We start from the raw sequence: 18,816 nt of genomic DNA on the forward strand, positions 1-18,816 counted from the left end.
GATCAATGGGGTTCTCTGCTTGTTGACCTGATGACAGTGAAAAAGAATGCCAAAGTGTTTAAGTTCTTTAGCTGTTAGAAAGAACAGGGCTTGATGGGGATTGATGCCCTACTGCAGCCCTGGCTGGATACACATCTACTGTATGTCTTCCCTCCTTGGCCCATGGTAGGCCTTGTTTTGGGGTCAAATAATTCTTGTAGCCCTGGATTGGCTGTGGAGACGTGAATTGACTGCTGGACAGGGATCCTCTTTGTCTTCCACAGGTACACGGCCTACTGAAGCAAGGTCCAGTGCTCATGTAGAATCCGGGCCCCTTTAGTCTTAAGGCTTGGCCATTGAAAAGGCTCAGTTGAGATGAAAAGGTTATTCTGATTTGGTCATGGCTACCTTGCTTCATGCTTGGAACCATGCTACATCCGTGGCATATGCGAGGGTGTGGAGGACATTTCAGGCCAGTGTTCTGAGCTGCACTTTCTCTCTTCTCTGCTCAGATCACGAACATCCTAGCATTTTTCCAGGAAGGCCTTCAGAAAGTATTGGTGTTGGGTTCTCTAAAAGTTCATGTGGTGGCTTTGGCCTGTTTCAGGGGCTGATTGCAGAAGACTTCTGTTACTGGTCAGCCGAATATTATTTGTTACTTACAGGGAGCAGGCCACTTGTGACCTCCCTTTCATACACTGTGTCCAGAGTGGAACCTTAATTTAGACCTTTGGGCTCTCAGAAGCCTCATTTTGAGCCACTCTGGAAGGCCTCCTTGAAAGATCTTATACTAAAGACAGCATTCTTGATGGTTGTTGCATCAGCACTTAGGGCTTCGGAGCTTCAGACCCTCTCTTTTTGGAGGTGGGGGTCTCCCTGCGCATGGTTCCTTCCTTTTCTTCCAAAAGTGGTATCAGCATTTCATCTTAACCAATCTGTGGAGCTTCTGTCCTCTCACAGAAACGGCATGGAGGCTCGGTATTCTTCCTTGAAGCTTCTTGATATGTGTAGGGTCCTCATTAGGTATGTGGAAGTCACAAATGAGTTTTGCAAATCAGCTTTTTGGTATGCAGAGGCTTAGCTTCATGGCTTCCAAGCCCGCAATTGCTAGATGGCTGAAGGAGCATCAGCTTATTTTCATGTGGGAGAGCAGGCTTCTTAGGACTTGTGGGCTCAGTCTACAAAGCATATAGCGACATCTTAGGCAGAGATTACCATACTGTCTCCGACAGATATTTGCAAGGGAGTGACGTGGTCAATGATGCATATCTTTGCCAAGTACTACAGGGTGGACATTGTGTCACTCTTAGAAGCCAGTTTTGGGGCTTTGGTCCTCAGAGAAATAGGGCCAGGTTCCCACCCACTCTAGGGATTGCTTATGAACATCCCAAACATTCTAGAAAAGTGGTAAGCTATGTAATGGAAGGAGAAATGAGGTCATTTCTGATAATTTTCTTATCATTAGTCTTTCCCACTTTTCCAGAGGCCCACCCAAGGTTTCTGATAAGTTTAGTTGGTGCGAAGTAATGGGTCAAATAACTATCACCTTGCATCATTTCTCCTGCATATCTCTTGTTCTCTACAAATTGCCCAGAGAAGAGAGAGGTCCACATATGTTTGCTCATTTGGTTAGTGTTAGATTAGCTAGTTGTTTAAGGTTGTGTTTATTCTGAGTTTATCCTTACTGCTTGTCTATGTAAATACTGAGGAGCTGGACTGAGTTTATCTCCACCTGCTGGTTGTTGGACACAACTGCCCCACAGGTTCTGGAATAGTGGGAAGGATTCATGGAAAGAAATTTATCAGGTAAAATCTAATTTTCTCCTTGTTGGGTGGGTTGATTCCAAGCCTCTCCTGAGTTTCTGGGTTCTGGAGACTCACTGGTTGAACAACTGGTATAGTAGGACTGGTCAGTGTTGAGATGACTTCCTCCTCGTTCTTTCTTACACAAAATGCTGCAGTAAATTAATCCTACTCCAGCTAGAGAGGTTCCAATCATCTGTTTATTAAAGAGGAAAAGCTAGTTTCACACAGTCTGTTCAAAAACTATTACAATATAGATAGTTTTATTCAGGGGCGTAGCCGGACCTTGAGGTGGGAAGAAGCCCGAACCCAAGGTGGGGGGGGGGGGGGGCATATTTTGGTCACCACCTCGCTGCCTCCCCCCTTCCGCCACCTCGCCGCCCCCCCCCTCTTCCATCCACTGCTGCTGCTGTACATCTTGACTGGTGGGGTTCCCCAGCCCTGCTGCATTGCCTGCTGCCCTGCTCTCTTCCCCTCACGCCCGGCATGCTCCTTTTAGTGAAACTGAGCATGCTCAATTTCACTAAAAGGAGTGTTCCCGACATGAGGAGAAGAGAAGCAGGGCAGGCAATGTGGCGGTGGGGGTTCGGGTCCCCTGCCAGCCAACCAGGGGCCCAGAGCAAATTGGGGGGGCCTAGGCCCCTGTGGCCCCATCTAGCTACGCCACTGTTTATGCTGTATAGACTTCAGCACCTACAAGTTTTTAAACAAGATATTCATACAGTAAAGAGATGCCTAGCAAAAATGAGATTGTGCCAGCTGGTTAATGAACTTACTCCAGGTCTTTATTCTGGTTCTGGAATTCCATCAACTTCTTTTTCCATATGTATTTAAAAATTTAGCTCCTTGAGTGATGCTTGTGTTTAGACACTCAGATGACAGTGGAGAATTCTTATTCAAGGTTCTTCATATTCCTCCTAGAGGCTTTGCAGACCCTGAAGACCAATGAGTTATATCAGTGATTCCCAAACTTTTTTTTCAATGGTGGAACCCCTAAAATATTTTCTATACACCTTGGAACCACACTCCCTCTCCCTCTTGCTCCCCCCAATTCAAGGAGCTTCCCCTCTCCTGGAACCACATGCATGTCCCTCCCCCTGGCCTACCATATAGTTGGTGGTCTAGAGGGGGCAGGAGCGATCCGTAGTTGCTCCTTTCCATGCTGTCTCTACTGATAAAATGGCTGTCAGGACCGCCACAAAACTGGCACGGGAGGTCCCAGCAGCTATTTTGACTGTTTAGTCAGGAGTGACTGGGGGATTGCTTCTTCCCCGACTGGCGCAGAACAGAGTTAGATACTTCAGTTTGCAGCTCCTGCAGTGTGAGTTCTTTGCTTTCACTGCATCTCTCTTTCTGTCAGATATACTGTGTTCTGGAGTTCTCTGATACAGCTAAAGTCCAGGTGGTCTCACCACATATAATTATAGGTCTCAATGCTGACCACATCAGTTCTTAAAGACACTAGGCACCACTGCTTTTAGCAGCCCCTAATATAGTCATAATTTACACTATTAATGTGCTAGCTCTGTAAGGTGAAGGCTGGAGGAAATGTGCCAGCAGGAACTTATTATACAAAGGAAAGTTATTAACATTTTACAATTGTCAGAGGCCTGCTTTCTTTTTTTTTTCCCTGTTGGCATCTCACTACCACTGGGTACTGTCACAGAAGAAGCCACAAAGCTCTCGTTTGATTTGTTTCCAGCTCACGCTTATGAATCAGAGAGAGAGAGAGAGAGAGAGAGAGTGCTGCCTGAGGGAGAGTAGGGTGTTTCTGTATAGTTATTTCAAGATTCATAGAGAGAACATTTAACTCACAGTCCTTTATTATTGTTTCAAAATTTTTGTAAATCAAATTGTGCTTCAGGGACATAGATCTAGAAGTTGCATCAAGTCTACCACTTGATGGGAGGGTTAAGTTATGGAATAACCCTGTCGTGTGACTGTAGTGAAGAATTTATTTTTCTTTAAAGCTCTTCTATGTGAAATTATTTTAATGCATGGGATGTAATTTGATGAAGGTTTTCCCATGCATAAATCTGATTTTATAAACGTAAAAGGCTTTTTATAAAATTGTGTGGCCATTTTACATGCATATGTGTATACGTGCTGGCAACATGGTGTGTACTTATATGGATGCAGTGTATAAGCATTCTTAGGTGTGTAGTTTGGGTGTAATTTTGTAAATATGAAAGTGTACACATAGGGCCCGCTATTAAAAAAGGATTTATGCTCCTGATTTTGGGGTCCTTTAGCGTGACTTAGTAAAGTTAGAGAGTTATGCTCAGAAATTGGCCTCTTTGAAAATTTACTAGGTAATGTCACTAAACTCTTAAATTTAGGGGCAAAAAAAAGTGGGTGGCAACAAGGGCAGAATTAGGGTGGGGAAAAGTAGTTGGGAGCTTAGCACTGATTTTCAAAACTAGGCTCATAAATCTAAGCAAATGAATGTCAGGCTTAAATTTATGAGCATAACTTTCAAGCTCCTAAATTAAGATACATTTTCATCTGAGAAGTTATTCTCCTAAATTTGGCTGAAAAGGGCACAAATTTAGGAATAACTTAAGAGCATTAATTTAGGAGCTCAGCATTTTCTGAATCTCAGGCTGGTAGAGTACATGTACACAATTAGGGGCCCTTTTACAAAGCTGCAGTAAGCACTAATGCGTGCTTTTTGTGGGGTACACTGAGGCATCCTGTGGTAATTTGGGGATGTGTGCACAGTACCTGTACACTAAAAAAAATAACATTTATTACAATGGGGGCGGTTCTGGGATAGAGAGTGGATGTGATCTGTGCAAATCAGTTAGCACATGGGTGGGCATTGCAGTGCACAAACCAATTAGCGTAGGTTTGGTGTGTGAGTCCCTTATGCCTACAAAATAGGTTGCGGTGGGGCTGACGCACTAATGAGAAAGCCATTAATAGGAAAAAGGATAATTAGCTATTTTACCCCAGCGGTAAAAGTGACCTTAGCACGTGGGAATGATCCATGTAAGGGCATGCTAAGGCCACATTTTAGCACTGTTTGGCAAAAGAGCCCCTTAGTGATTTGGTTGTTCATAGACATGTTACTGTGTGTATTTTATTAATGTGTACGTCGCATGGATGTAGACATTAATACTTAGCTTTTTTAAAAAGGCAAGATGCACTTTTGTTTCTGTGAATCAGTCACACCGACTGTAGCCAGAGTTTCGCTATTTCAGCTGTCTCAAGGCATGAACAGACAATCTCATTCCAGAGGTTGTAGACAATCGGCGTAAATATAGGAAAGCTAAGCTGTCTTTGAACATTTTCTGATTTTGTCACGTTTATTGGGTGGATCCAGTTGAAATTGAACTTGAGTGAAGTTTTAGCAATTCTTTTTCAAAGGTTTTTTTGTGCCTATAAAGATAATTGACCCTGGTAAATTCCTTTTCACCCTAAAAGATTTTCAATACGGGTGGAGGCAAGGAGGCTGAGGCTTTTTCTCTTTCATATGTTTTATACTCCATGAGGGTTAATATAATCTAAAAAGTACATTAGCAGATTATATGAGAGAGGATTTGGTGGAACTTGTTATAAAATCCTCTTTGTTGTTTGAACCGTGGTTCAATATTAAGACACATGAAGAGAGGTTCTAGACTTCAAAAGAACTAACTTTGCCAAGATGGGGGAATATCTCAAGGAACAGTTAGTTGGATGGGAACAGCAGTGGGCAAAACTGAAAGGAGCTCTTTTTAAAGGTGACAAACCTTCATGTTAGAAAAGTATGTAAATGTAAGAGGAAAAGTTGGCTGCTTTGTTTCTCAAATGTAGTAGCTGAAAAGGTAAGAGAAAAAAAGTTAGCCATCATAAGTTACAACTCGTCAAAGAAAGAGGAAGACCAGGGCCGGTCCTAGGGTTTCTGGCGCCCTCCTGCAGCCTATTAGTTGGCGCCCCTACCCATCCAGGGGTGGGATCAGTATGGCTCCGCCCCTACAGTAGTCACACCCCTTTTACCAGCCATAACGTCATTGAAAATATTACACTATAGAAGAAAAATAACGTGTTTTTTTTTGTTTTCATTATAAATAATTTCTGTAAGCTGTTATAGCTCCATTATAATCAAAATGACACAAACCAAATTAGCATACAGACCATGAATTATGAGAACAGACAGTCTTGCCAACTCTGAAAAACAATGTGTTAGCAAAATCTCAGAATCTAACAAACAGATCCCTATTCAGACACTTGGCCTTGCAGTCACACATGCAGAACAGAGATAGCCCCTCTTCAAATTCTTCAAAAATAACCTGAAATCCTAAGAACTTTTTCTCCTCTCTTCCTTTTCCTTCATCTCATCTCCTTCCTCACTCTTCCTTCCCCTCCATCCATGTCCAGCATTTCTTCTCTCTCCCTGCCCTCTCATCCAGCAGCCCTCCTTCCCCCCTGCCCTCTCCTCCATCCACCCATGTCCAGCAGCCCTCCTCCCCCCTGCCCTCCCCTCCATCCATCCATGTCTAGCATTTCTTCTCTCTCCCTTCCCCTCCATCCATGTGCATCCCCTTCCTCTGTCTTCCCTCCCCTCCATCCATGTCCAGAATTTCTTCTCTCCCCCCTCCATCCATGTGCATCTCCTTCCTGTCTTCCCTTCCCTCCACTCCCCTCCATCCATGTCCAACAATTTTCTCCCTGCCCTCCCCTCCATCCATCTATGTCCAGCAACTCTCCTCTCTCCACTGCCCTCCCTCCCCTCCATCCATGTCCAGCAACTCTCCTCTCCCCTCCCCTCCATCCACCTGCTCCCCCCAGTCCCAGCAGCACCCAATTCCTGAACTCCAAATATTAGAAGATTCCTCTCCCCCCCCCTCACCTTGAGAGTGTTGTTATCCAGACTCGCCTTGTAAGTCTGCCACGGGGAGTTCTATCAGGATGGTAAGCCAGAGTATCTGGCCTCTCTTACTATTCCCTACACTCCAGTTTGCTGTGTTTGCTCATTGAATGATCATCAACTTATTCTCCCACCCCCGTCTCAGGCCAGAAGGGAAAAAACTCAGGATACAGCTTTTTTTCTTCCTTTTTTTCTTTGTGGAATTCTCTTCCATGTTCTCTTAGAGCAGAGACCAGTAATGACTCCCAATCCCTCGGGTCCCTGAGTGCGAGTGCCCCGGCCCCCACCAACAATGGAAGAACCACGCTCAAGCTCGCAGCGCCCATAGCGTGACCACTGCAACCCTCAAAGCACCCGATCCGACACCTCTTCAGCTGCCGCATTCTATAGGGCCGCAGACACGTCAATCTCTGAACTCTTTGCCCCATAGGAGCGCACGCACATCAATCCCCGCCTCCAACGATCGGTTCCACCCCCCGCCCGCTCGCTAATGTTTACCCATTAATACCTTTGTTTAAATACCAGAGCAGGAAACCGAAGGCAGGGCTGCTGTCGGGGTCCAGGAGCTGAGGTAACCGGCGAGGGTAAGCATGGCGCGGTGGCGCCCTCCAGAGGTATGCGCCCTCCTGCCATGCTTACCTTGCTTACTGTGTTGGACTGGCCCTGAGGAAGACCAGCAGAAATACCTAGAAAAGCTAAGAGAAACTGAAAAAGCTGTCAGGAAAGCAAAGATACAAATGGAAGAAAAGATAGCCAGTACGGTAAAACTGAGGGACAAGACATTTTTAGCTATGTAAGTAATAGGAAGAAGTGCCAAAATGGCATAGTGAGGCTCAAGGGTAAAGGGGAGGACTATGTAGATTCTGATAAGAATAAAGCTGAGCTGCTTAACAATTATTTTTGTTTTGTGTTCACGGCTAAAAGGCCAGGTGTAGGACCACAGAAAACAAATACTAATGGGAATGGAAGTTTGGTAGACCAGGACTGATTCTCTGAAGGCTGTGTTCGTGAGGAGATAGCTAAACTAAAAATAGACAAAGCGATGGGGCCTGATGGGATACATCCGAGGTTGCTCAAATGACTCGGGGAAGTTTTGGTGGCTCCATTGTCTGACCTCTTCAGTGCTTCTTTAGAGTCTGGAGTGGTCCTGGAGGACCGGAGAAGGGTGGATGTGGTCCCTCTGCATGAGTGGTAGTAAGGAGGAGGTCGGGAACTAGACCTGTTAGGCTGACCTCGGTGGTTAGTAAGCTAATGGAAATGCTTCCAAAGTGGAAGATTGTGAGGTTTCTAGAATAGAATGGACTGCAGGACCCAAGACAGCATGGTTTCACTAGAGGCAGATCTTGTCAGACAAATCTGATTGATTTCTTTGACTGGGTGAGCAAACAGTTGGATATAGGAGAGGCGTACTTGGATTTTGGCAAAGCCTTTGACATGGTTCTGCACAAGTGGCTGATAAATAAACTGAATGTCCTTGGTATGGGCACTAAATTGACTGACTGGGTTAAAAACTGGTTAAGTGGATGGAGACAGAGGGTAGTGGTAAATGGAGTTTGCTCCGAGAAAAAGAATGTTATCAGTGGCGTATCACAGGGATTGGTCCTTGGGCCGGCTTTTTAAAACATATTTGTGGGAGATATTGTGGAAGGACTGTCTGGTAAGGTTTGTCTCTTTGCGGACAATACCAAACTTTGTCATAGGCGGGAGAGAGGGGATATGATAGAGACGTTTAAATACTTCTGTGGCTTTAATGTACAGGAGGTGAGCCTCTTTCAAATGACAAAAACCTCTGGAATGAGAGGTCATAGGATGAAGTTAAGAGGATTATAGGCTCATGAGTAATCTAAGGAAATAACTTTTTTGTGGAAAGGGTGGCAGACGCATAGTGGAGACAAAGACTGTGTCTAAATTTAAGAAAGTGTGGGACAAGCTAGTGAGATCTCTTAGGAAAAGGAGGAGATGGTGGTTGCTGTGAATGGGCAGACAGGATGGGGCATTTGTCTCTTATCTGCCATCATGTTTCTATGTGTCTATGACTAAGCCAATCAGTAGCAGTGTCAGATGCAGTCTGCAAAGCCTTAGGCTTGGGCTTTCATGTGATCATTGCCTTTCCTCATGTTAGGATTCCTTGTCTTTTCTTATAGGCATCTAATTGCAGTTCTGGCCATTTTGTGACCCTGGATTTCTTTTGATGGCATCACATTTTGATAAGTGACTTATATTTCCAATGATCTATTACTTAATAATCTTTATTAAAAATGCTTTTTCTTCTGATCAGTCTAATTGGCATGGGTTTCCCTATTTGCACACTCCAGACTATTGAATGCAATGCATGGTAGCTTGCTTTCTAATGAGAAACCCCGTTTTAAGTACTAATTTTTGTTAAAAGCAATTGTCAGTTTTGTCATCTGTAAATTGCTTCCTTTGTCGTGATTGTCAGAGCATAACTGTGCTCCAAGTAATCCTTATAACAAACTCGCTGGCTTTAAGTCTGGTTGCCCTCCATTAATTCCTGCAGTTTCCATACAAATGTCATTTTATTTCTGAGCAGACAGCAGCAGAAGCCATCAGCACATCAAACTCCTAGGTATTCTGTTTTAAATTCTGTCAAGCTGTGCTGCAGTGTAGAAGCTGTAACTGTTGAACCCTGTCTGATTAGCGCAGAGGGTCTCTTGAGAGTTGACTTTCTGAACTGTGGCTCTGAGACTGTGCAGTAGCTGGGTACCCTGAGGCAATTGGTATTTTGGCAGCAGTTCTGTATACTTCAGATGAGGCAATGGTTTTAAAGAAGGAACAGCTCAACAGCCTGGGAACAGAAAACCTGCCAGAAGTAGGTAAGCTTTTCAATGTGAAATGCTTTCTTCTTCTGGAAGACCTACAAAGCGATTTTTATTTGGGAACAGTTACTGTTTGGCACTTCTCACACGTCATCCAGGCAAAGAGCTGAGTCCATATAGGGTGTCCTGGGCACATTGTAATCTGGGATAGTTCAGGGTGAAGCATACTTTTGCACCTGTAAGGTGTGCGTTTTTTTTCCAGGTTGTGATGATGCTGCAGTGGTGTTTTAAAGATGGTTCTTAATCTGCGAGTCCTTTAGTTTTGTCTCCAGGAACTCTAAGCCTTGAAGGTATTCTGGTCTGTAATCTCTGATTTCAGTTGCTCTGTCTGTGTTATGGTAAAGCTTGTATGTAGACTTCTGTTTTTGTTTGCTGTGCTGCTTTCTGTTGGGTGCCACATTTGGTTTTGTACTTCTGCTGCTGGGATGTTTCTGTCTCTTTCTCATAGAAAATATTTGCCTGGGTGACTGATCATGAAACTTGTACCTAGTGTGACAGGTTTTCTATATTTTTAAAATGTATTGTTTAAGATGTGATTGTGCGCTTTTGAGTACACAGTTGACATCCGTAACACCAAAACAGAATTTTTTTCAGTATACATTATGACCTGTTTTTTCTCTGGTTCTCTATCTCTAAGGGGTGTGTGGGATAGCAGTTCTCACACATGAGTGATATCATTGGCTAGAGCTATGACTACAGACCTTCCAGAACTTACATTTATACTCTGCTGATCATGTGCAGGATATCTTTCATCATAGTAGTTGTACAGGGATCCTTACTTTGATCCCTCCCCCCATGGAGCCAACAGATGGGGAACTTTGTTTCATCATGGTATGTGGTAATTCCATGTTAAAAGTAAGTGGCTTTTTTGCTTGTGACCTACTTGGAATGGTCTTTTTCCTGCCCTTAAGATTCCCTTATTAAGTTTTGACTACCAGAAACTGAAACTATTTCAGTAAGGGGAAATGTATTGATTCCCTTAAATATATAAAGAAAAATGAGTTGTTGCTGACAAAAATAAGTTGTTTGTCCCTTGGTCTCGCTGTTCTGTGTTTTGCCTTATTATCGAAGGCAAACTATTACTAGGCAATCCCATGAGTGAAAATTGCTATCCTGCTTGTCCTCGGAAAAAGCAACATTACTTATGTGTATTAGTTTTTCTCCAAGAACAGTAGGATTCCAGTACTCATAAAACCACCTCTCTCTCCGAGAGTTGAATTTGCCACTGGTATCCAATACACAGAACTGAGGAGGATTCCATGTGACCGCATTGATACCAAATATCCCACACATGCTCACTGAATGTCACGTCTGTGGTCGTGACCCCTCTCAGACTTACCTTATTTTCTGGGGGTCAGCTTCTGAGCTGGCTTCTGTTTGTCCTTTCTGAGTTAGTTCTGTCTCTGTGTGCTGGCTGCTTCCAGCATGGCTCTAATTCCACTATACTGCACCTGTGTGTGTTGCCTGAGTTAGCTCTGCCTCTGTGTGCTGGCTGCTTCCAGCATGGCTCTAATTACTCCACTATACTGCACCTGTGTGTGTTGAGCCTCTCTATGCTTCAGTATGTTTTCTGCCTGCTTCTTGGTTTGTACTCCCCTCGCCCTCTGGTGACCAGAACCGGTGGCTGCCATAGAATGTCTTGCTGTTCCTACCCGTTCCAGGCTTCAGCACAGTCCGGTCTGGATCTTCCAGGCTGCCAGACTTGTCTTTCTTGTTTGTGCCTGAACAGCACCCATAGTTGCCTTGAGATTGCTGCAGCTGAGCCTTAGGTGCTGATAGGCTTTATTAATCATCTAGAAACTTCTGTGTTTGCCTTTGCATCGTCTAAGGTCCCTGGTATGTGGGTGTGCTTTGTGCACTTCTGCCTAGTCCAGTTCTAGTCAGAGTTCCTTGTCTGGTTCTAGTTTGTTTGTGTGTGTTTAGCTTAGGTTTTATTGCTTTGTTCTTAGTCTTGTTTCTGCTCTGCCTTTCCTTATCTTGTGTCTGTGTTCTTTATTAGTGGCTGCTTGGCAGCTTTTAGTCCTGACTCCCTCCTGTCTGTGTTTCTGTCTTAGTGGCTGCCTGGCAGCTTGTAGTCTTGACTCTGTTGTGTGTTTCCTGCTGGTATCCAGTTCCTGCTCAGTCCGGTAAGTCCTGCTGGCCACCTGCACCCAAGGGCTCAACTCCTGGGGAAGGGTGGTCAAATGCAGGTGAAGCCTTGCTACAGTCCTGTGTTCCAGTCGAAGTGTTCTTGCCCAGTGTGTTCCTGCTTTGCTTATCCCTGTCTGCAGTCCCTGCTTTGTGTGTGTGTTAGCCCAGTGCTGGTTGGGGTGGTTTTGCCTGCCACTGCCGCTCCTTGGCAGCGGCCCAAGGGCTCACGAACCTAGTTGCTGGAGAATAGAGAAGAACTCTGGAAGTTTTTAAGTTTGTGCTTTCTGTGACGATATCATCTGTGTTTGAGGGCTGGTATACTGCTGTCCTTGAAGAATACCTATTACAGGGAAGTATTTTTTTTTCAGCAAGAGTCAACCACTGGAGGTAAACTAAAATAAACTTTAGAAGACTTATGTGGTAATTCTGTGTGTAAATAATGGCATTTGCACATGTAGATAATATACATGTAGATACCATTCTAGAATGCCACTGTTCACATAAACAATTTCCACATGATGCACAGGTTCAAAGGGGCATAGTTTGGGCAAACCTGCACAGAAATACATGTGCATTTAAAAAAACATTTCTGTGTATAAGTGACAGGAAAATTCTAGTTTCAGCTGGGGTTTAAAAAGTGATTAAAGGAGCAATTAAAATGTAAACAAAATGTCTTTAGGAGCTTATTCTTAAATTGGCTGCTCTTACATTGTCTGGAATAAGGTTCTTCTATGTATAATTACAGATACTTACATGTGGTGAAAAGTGCCATGTATATGTGTGAGTGCCAGTGCTTGTATGTAGATTCTGAGAAATGATACTGCTCTTTGTAAACATATAGGCGGTAATTTTAGAAGCGCTATTCAAGATTTAAACTTCTCACTCCTAGCACTTATATGTTTTTGTGGCCAAAACATATAAGCTGGTATTTTTAAAAGGGCAGGACAAAATTTATAAGGCACTAAAATGTCTAGAGCCGACGGAGGTCTGTCAAGAGCGATTTGCAGGATGGAGATAATTTGTTCTCACAAGGATAGGTTCATATGTGAGCTTCCTTCACTATCACTGTAATGTAAGAATCTTAAAAGGTGGCATTCTAATGTCAGATTTTTCTCAGAATGCTCTAAGCCCTCATTTCAGTTGAAAACTACTGAGACTCTGATACATAGAAGCCACAGGGAGTAGGGGAAAAAATCAAATAACCAGCTGGAAGAGGTGATTGCTGGTGTTGAGGATGACAAAATAGTATTATAGGGTCTGATATTCAAAGCAATTTAACTGGACAGGTGAGTCTTCTACTGGTTAAATGGCACTCAACGTCCCGGCTGCCAGTATTCATTGACAAGTAACCTGGCTCTGAGTGCTGCAGTACTGCCTGATTAGTGCCATGGTGCTCAGGGAGGAGCCTACTACTACTACTATAAATCATTTCTATAGCGCTACCAGTCGTACGCAGCAGATTATTCGTCACCAGCCGCACTCAGTGCTAGTATCCACATAATTAAGCAGGCAGACAGGACTGCTTTTTGTGTTGATGTAACTTAGCTATACAGATGCTGGCACTAAATACTGTTTGGCACCCACAAAATTTCTAAGTCAGTGACTGACTTTGGATTTTTAATGCTAGTGCCCAGATATGGCCTGACATTGAATACCCAAGCTTAATTCAGCCAGCAGCAGTCAGTGGCTTAAAAACTGCTGACAGCTGTGGGCTGAATATTGAATCATAGTTTGTAGAGTTGCTGCTAAGCTCTTCAGTGTTTTTTAAATTACATATCAAAACAAAACAAAAAAAACAATGGGTTGCGGCCAGCAGAAGGCTTCACCTATCACTGCAGCCGCAATTGTGGAAAAGGATGCAAATTCAAAAATGTTTTAGTTGCTGACAAAAAGATTTTTGGGTTGGCGACCTGGCAGAAAAATCACCCCTGGAGCTCTGGATAAGAAATTAGTGACAGAGGCACGTTTTACCTTGAAGATATACAAATACTGAGGCAATCTTGCATGTCACAGATGTTTATCCTTATTCAGATTGTGAATTAAGATTGAGAGTGATGTTTTGGCTCATAAAATCGTACAAACTGGAAACAGATGTTCAGTTATGCTTCCCCCCCCCCCCCCCCCCCCCCACATTCCAAAGAAAGCTTAATGAACTGTAAATTCACCAGCTTTTATTGCTTTTTGGCATCTCTTCTACTGCTCTTCTTGCTTCTGGCCCTCAGGCTTCCACTAGTGAGTGGATGTCGGCTGCCTTTGGTGCTGGACATATTTTTCGTATCCTATGCTAGGCCAAGTTTACAGCATCTCCTCTAATGGCTGAGAGAGCAGAGTGCAGGACTGCTGTTAGTATTCTCTCGGAAGAATTTAGCACCTTTTCTTTTCCCAGAGTTGCCAGCTTTAATTTTTAGAGGGTAGGGCTCAATCTCATTCTTTAAATATTGGTTTTCTTGGTTCTGTGTTTTATCTATGAATCTAGTAAGATTGTTTCCCTCTTAAAATTGTTCAGATGGATGTACAGCGTGTAGGCACTGTATGTGAGCTTATTCTTAGGGACCATGTGTGCTGTATTAGCATTACTCAACTCCCAATGGGTTTGTGGCCTGTACTAGCAGTTGAGACTTGATCTTCCATCTGGATGTCATTGCTTTCTAAAAATTTAAACTCTTGTAGTTATTTGCCATGTAGTACATTTGAACCTAGAATATAAGTTACTAGAAAATCTATATTTTAATCCATACGTGTTTTATGACATGCCATGTGGAAATGGAGTCTGATGATTGGGCAAAAGAAATCACATGAGCTTGCAGTGAAATTCTGCTTTAATACATGGCCATCGAAATATTTTATAACATAGCAAGTGGAGGGGACTTTTTTACTTCCCCCACTTTTTCCCTCAAAGAAGTTGTATAGTCTGAGAACTGGGCAAATTAACAGTATAGTAAAACACAGCTGACTGTGAATATATACTTGAGATGTGATAACATTTGTTCCACACATCCAGTTTAGACTTTTTGTTCACTTAAGTGGTACTGAGTCTTATTTCCCTTTTATGTTTGAGAGACTGGTTCACCCACTGCTTTTCCAAATAGGTTCTCGTAACTGCACTGCAGTACTGTCTGGATCAGTTGAGTGCTTGGGCTCGTTCAGCAACTGAACCTGTCTTTGACACTCTTTGCAAGAACTTTTATTTTTATTGAAATTTCAGCAATTAAGTACATGTAGCACTCAAGAAACAAAAAGACTACATCCTGAGAAGAGGAAGGAGAGCAAGTAAATCTACATAACTATAAGGAAAGCTAAGCAATAATTCATCCTACCTGGACTAAACAAGGTGTTCTTACTTCTCACCACCACCTTGATTTAACAACTTGGCTTCCCTATCTGTTAATGGTCTTTCCAGCTGATCTGGTTCAAGGAAGATATAACGTATATCAGGAAAATAAATCAAACACTTGGAGGGAAATTTTAAAAAGAAAGTGGCTCATAAGGCCTAAACCCTTGTCTACGTCTAGCCTGAGTAGTCCTAGACACATCAGGAAATATCTGCAACTTCCCTCCACAGAAAAGAAAATTGTATTCTTTGCGAGAACAAGTTATTATGTTGAAGGCATTGCAGACCACCAGCATATTCAAGGAATGGCTGGGCTTGCTCTTATTATAAAAGTAGTCTCCTTGCTATCAGATGGTCTAATGGCAATATGTGTGTAGTCAGTGGTCCCTACCACTGAGGGGAAGTGTGCCAGCTCAGAGCATTCATTCAGTCTATCATTGTGTACAGCAAGCGCGAACCAACAGGAGGAAGGCCTCTGGGAAGAAAACCAACAAGGAGAAAACAGTGACTATTGAATGAATAGATGAAACAGCCAGGAAATCCAGCTGAGCAAGAATTCAGTTTTGTTGGAGAAATGACAATGACCCGACATGGCTGTGTTTCAGCGTATGATGCCTTTGTCAGAAGTCTGCAAATGTACACATATAAAAACTAAATAAAACATAAAATGTACATCAAAAATTATTAAACTATTAAGAAATACCACATACAAAGATAATACATTACAGAAAAAAAAAATATATATATATGTGTGTGTGTGTGTGTTTCAAACCTGTAGTTTTCTTCTTCTGCGACTTTCATAGTTCATGCTCATATACCAGCATAAAAAATGCCTAGTCTGGAAGCATAAAAAAAACCAAACAAACTATATCACAAAATATTGATTTTGCAATATTTCAAAATATAAGAATAAGCAACATTTTGTTCATAATTGTCACATATAGCCAGCATGAAATACTTACAACTAGCCATTCTATAATTGCTTTATTCTGTTTATTTTTATTTTAAATATTTTCATTAGGTCCCAATAGTCAACAGAAGTTGTGTTATCAAGCAATGCATAACTCATCCATCTTTGCATTTAAAAAAATGTTTTAAATGGCTCAGTAGTATCCCTATAAAAGTAAACTGGGTTAGGGTAGAGAAGAGAAGCGAAGGTGAGCCAAAAGGTTGCCCAGCTAGAAGTGATACTCTGCCACAATCCAGACAAGTTGTGTCTTTAGTTCAGACTGTTAACAAAAGGGAAACAGTTGGATGAAATCCCTGATGCAGCCATAGTGAAACAGTGAGCACCCCTGTCAGGAAGTTATATGATTGAAGAAATTGGAACTGGCACCATTGAAGAATAAGTAAGATGTGGCAAGTATATATAAATGACAAAGATTTAAATATTGGGATCATGTATGTACAGATATGAATGGTAATTAGACACTGAAAATATAAATATTTTGGGACATTGCTATCTTTTGAATTTTTATATTGCCAATGATTAAAAGATTTCGAACCCTAGAGCTGGTTAGCTAAGTTTGCGAAAATTTTATACTGCGGTCTTTTTTATCAATGTTTTTAAAATAGTTTGTTCTGTGTTAAAAGATTTTTTTTTAAAAATAAACATCAGAAGTAATTTTGGGTAGTGAACCAAATGAAACATTTGAGTAGGGCACTGTAGTGTGGGATTTTCTACTTATTCTACTTGAGAGTCTCTAATATATTATTATTGGAGGTAGGCAGTGCAGTTTTATTTTCAGTTTTTATGAAGATCATAGACTCCAGAGTGTATCAGTCTTTTGCCTCATTGGTCCCATCGTTGCATTGGTGTGCATATGTGAGACATGATGATTGATAGAGAAAATTAATATGACACCATACTGTAGAAGAAATAAGCTATCAGTATGCTTTGACTTGTGGAGGAGCATTTTTGATCTGACGTGTAAATCCGATTTTGGACATTTTGTGGAAAACATCCAAAAATCCAGTAGTGAACATGGCCATTTTCAAACCAGAAAAACATCCAACTTTTTGTTTCAGAAATGGCCATTTGCTGGACGTTTTTGTGCTTGGTGCATCTATATTTTTGGACCATTAAAAAAAAAAAAGTCCAAGGGAAAAATGCACAAAAACAAGCCATTGAGATGTATGGGGGGCCAACATTCTTAGTAGACTGGCTACATAGACATCCCAGCAGATCAGTGGGTCACCCTAGGGTGCACTGCAGTGAACATCACATAAAAGATCCCAGGTGCACATCTCACCATTGGAGCCAACTTTTCAAAATGATTGGGGGTGCTGAATTATTATTTTTTTTTTCACAGGTGGTGCATTCCCCCCCTCCCCCTCTCCCCCTCCCTCTCCTCTGAGTTACAGTTCCCTCTCCCTCTCCGAGTTCCAGGCCCCCCTCTCCTCCGAGTTCCAGGCCCCCCTCTCCGAGTGCCAGTTCGACCCCAGCCCGACCTCTTCTCCCACAACAGTCCTCCGCCGTGCCGCCCAGAATTTTAAAAGTCATCTTACTTCGGGGTCCCGGCGGCAGCAGTGAAAGGCAAGCAGGCTCAGCACTTCAGTCTTCCCTTCTCTCTCAGCTCTGGTCCCGCGTTTGCAGAAACAGGAAATGAGGGCGAGACCAGAGCTGAGAGAGAAAGGAAGGCTGAAGCGCCGAGCCTGCTCACCTTTTACTGCTGCCGCTGGGATCCCGAGGTAAGATGACTTTTAAAATTCTGGGTGGCACGCTGGAAGTCAAGGGCGGACTGGCGGAGGACTGTTGAGGGAGAAGAAGGCGGGCACCGGGCAGGTCGGGCTGGCAACTTCCGACTTCTGGCGTGAAAATATTGGGGGTGCTCGAGCATCCACAGTCCCCACGGAGTCGGCGCCTATGCATCTCACCGTTACCCCCTTGTGTTGTTAGCCCTCCAAACCCCAACAAAAACATACTGTACCCAACTGTACACCATGACAATAGCCCTTATGCATGCAGGTGTCACTTATATGTAGGTACAGTAGGTATTTAGTGTTGTTTGGAGGGCTCACACATTTCACAAGTGTAACAGTTAGAGTAGGATATGGGCCTGAGTTCCCTTCTATACAGTGCATTGCGCCAACCGCTAGGCTACTCCAGGGACATGCTTGCTGTTCTAATAGGACTGGCCATAACATCTGAAGCTGTCAGAGAGGCTGGAATGTACTGTTTCTTTCACATGTTTTTTGAGGGAGGGGGTCATGCCTTAATCCCTCCAGGGGCCATTTAGGGCACCTTTTGTGACTTAGTTGTGATTAAAACAGGTCTAGACCAAAACGTCTAATTTTTAACCCTGGACATTCTTGCTTTGTTCCATTATGGAGGAGTGGCCTAGTGGTTAGAGCTCCGGTCTTGAAATCCAGAGGTGGCCGGTTCAAATCCCACTGCTGCTCCTTGTGATCTTGGGCAAGTCACTTAACCCTCCATTTCCTCAGGTACAAACTTAGATTGTGAGCCCTCCTGGGACAGAGAAATATCCAGAGTATCTGAATGTAACTCACCTTGAGCTACTACTGAAAAAGGTGTGAGCAAAATCCAAATAAATAAATGATGGCAGAAAAAACTTTCACATTTCGGGAACTCTCATATCCTGCCCCCAACATGCCCCCTTGTGATTTGGACATACTGCATAAAAACTGCATAGAAAACCATCTTAAAATGGGTTTTGAAATTAACAATTTGGATGTTTTGGCAAGAAAAATGTCTATCTGCTGCTTTTTGGAAGTTTTTCTGTTTTGAAAATGAACCCCTAAATATTCCTTAGTATTGTATTGTTTCTAAAATGTACTGTGTTGTATATAATGTGCATTTTACTTGTAGGTGATTATTTTAAATGTTTGGAAATCAAACTTTTATCATGTTGTTGCTCTGTTTACCT

At 42.8% G+C, this 18,816-nt stretch overlaps 1 protein-coding gene across 1 annotated transcript in view; it reads left to right on the forward strand.

Moving 5' to 3' along the window:
• LIMCH1 (LIM and calponin homology domains 1) overlaps positions 1-18,816 on the forward strand; it is a 633,274-nt gene that overhangs the window by 231,505 nt on the left and 382,953 nt on the right. The gene's annotated exons all lie outside the window — the stretch shown is intronic.

The sequence above is a fragment of the Microcaecilia unicolor genome, chromosome 2, assembly GCF_901765095.1.
Source record: "Microcaecilia unicolor chromosome 2, aMicUni1.1, whole genome shotgun sequence".
NCBI classification, from domain to species: domain Eukaryota; kingdom Metazoa; phylum Chordata; class Amphibia; order Gymnophiona; family Siphonopidae; genus Microcaecilia; species Microcaecilia unicolor.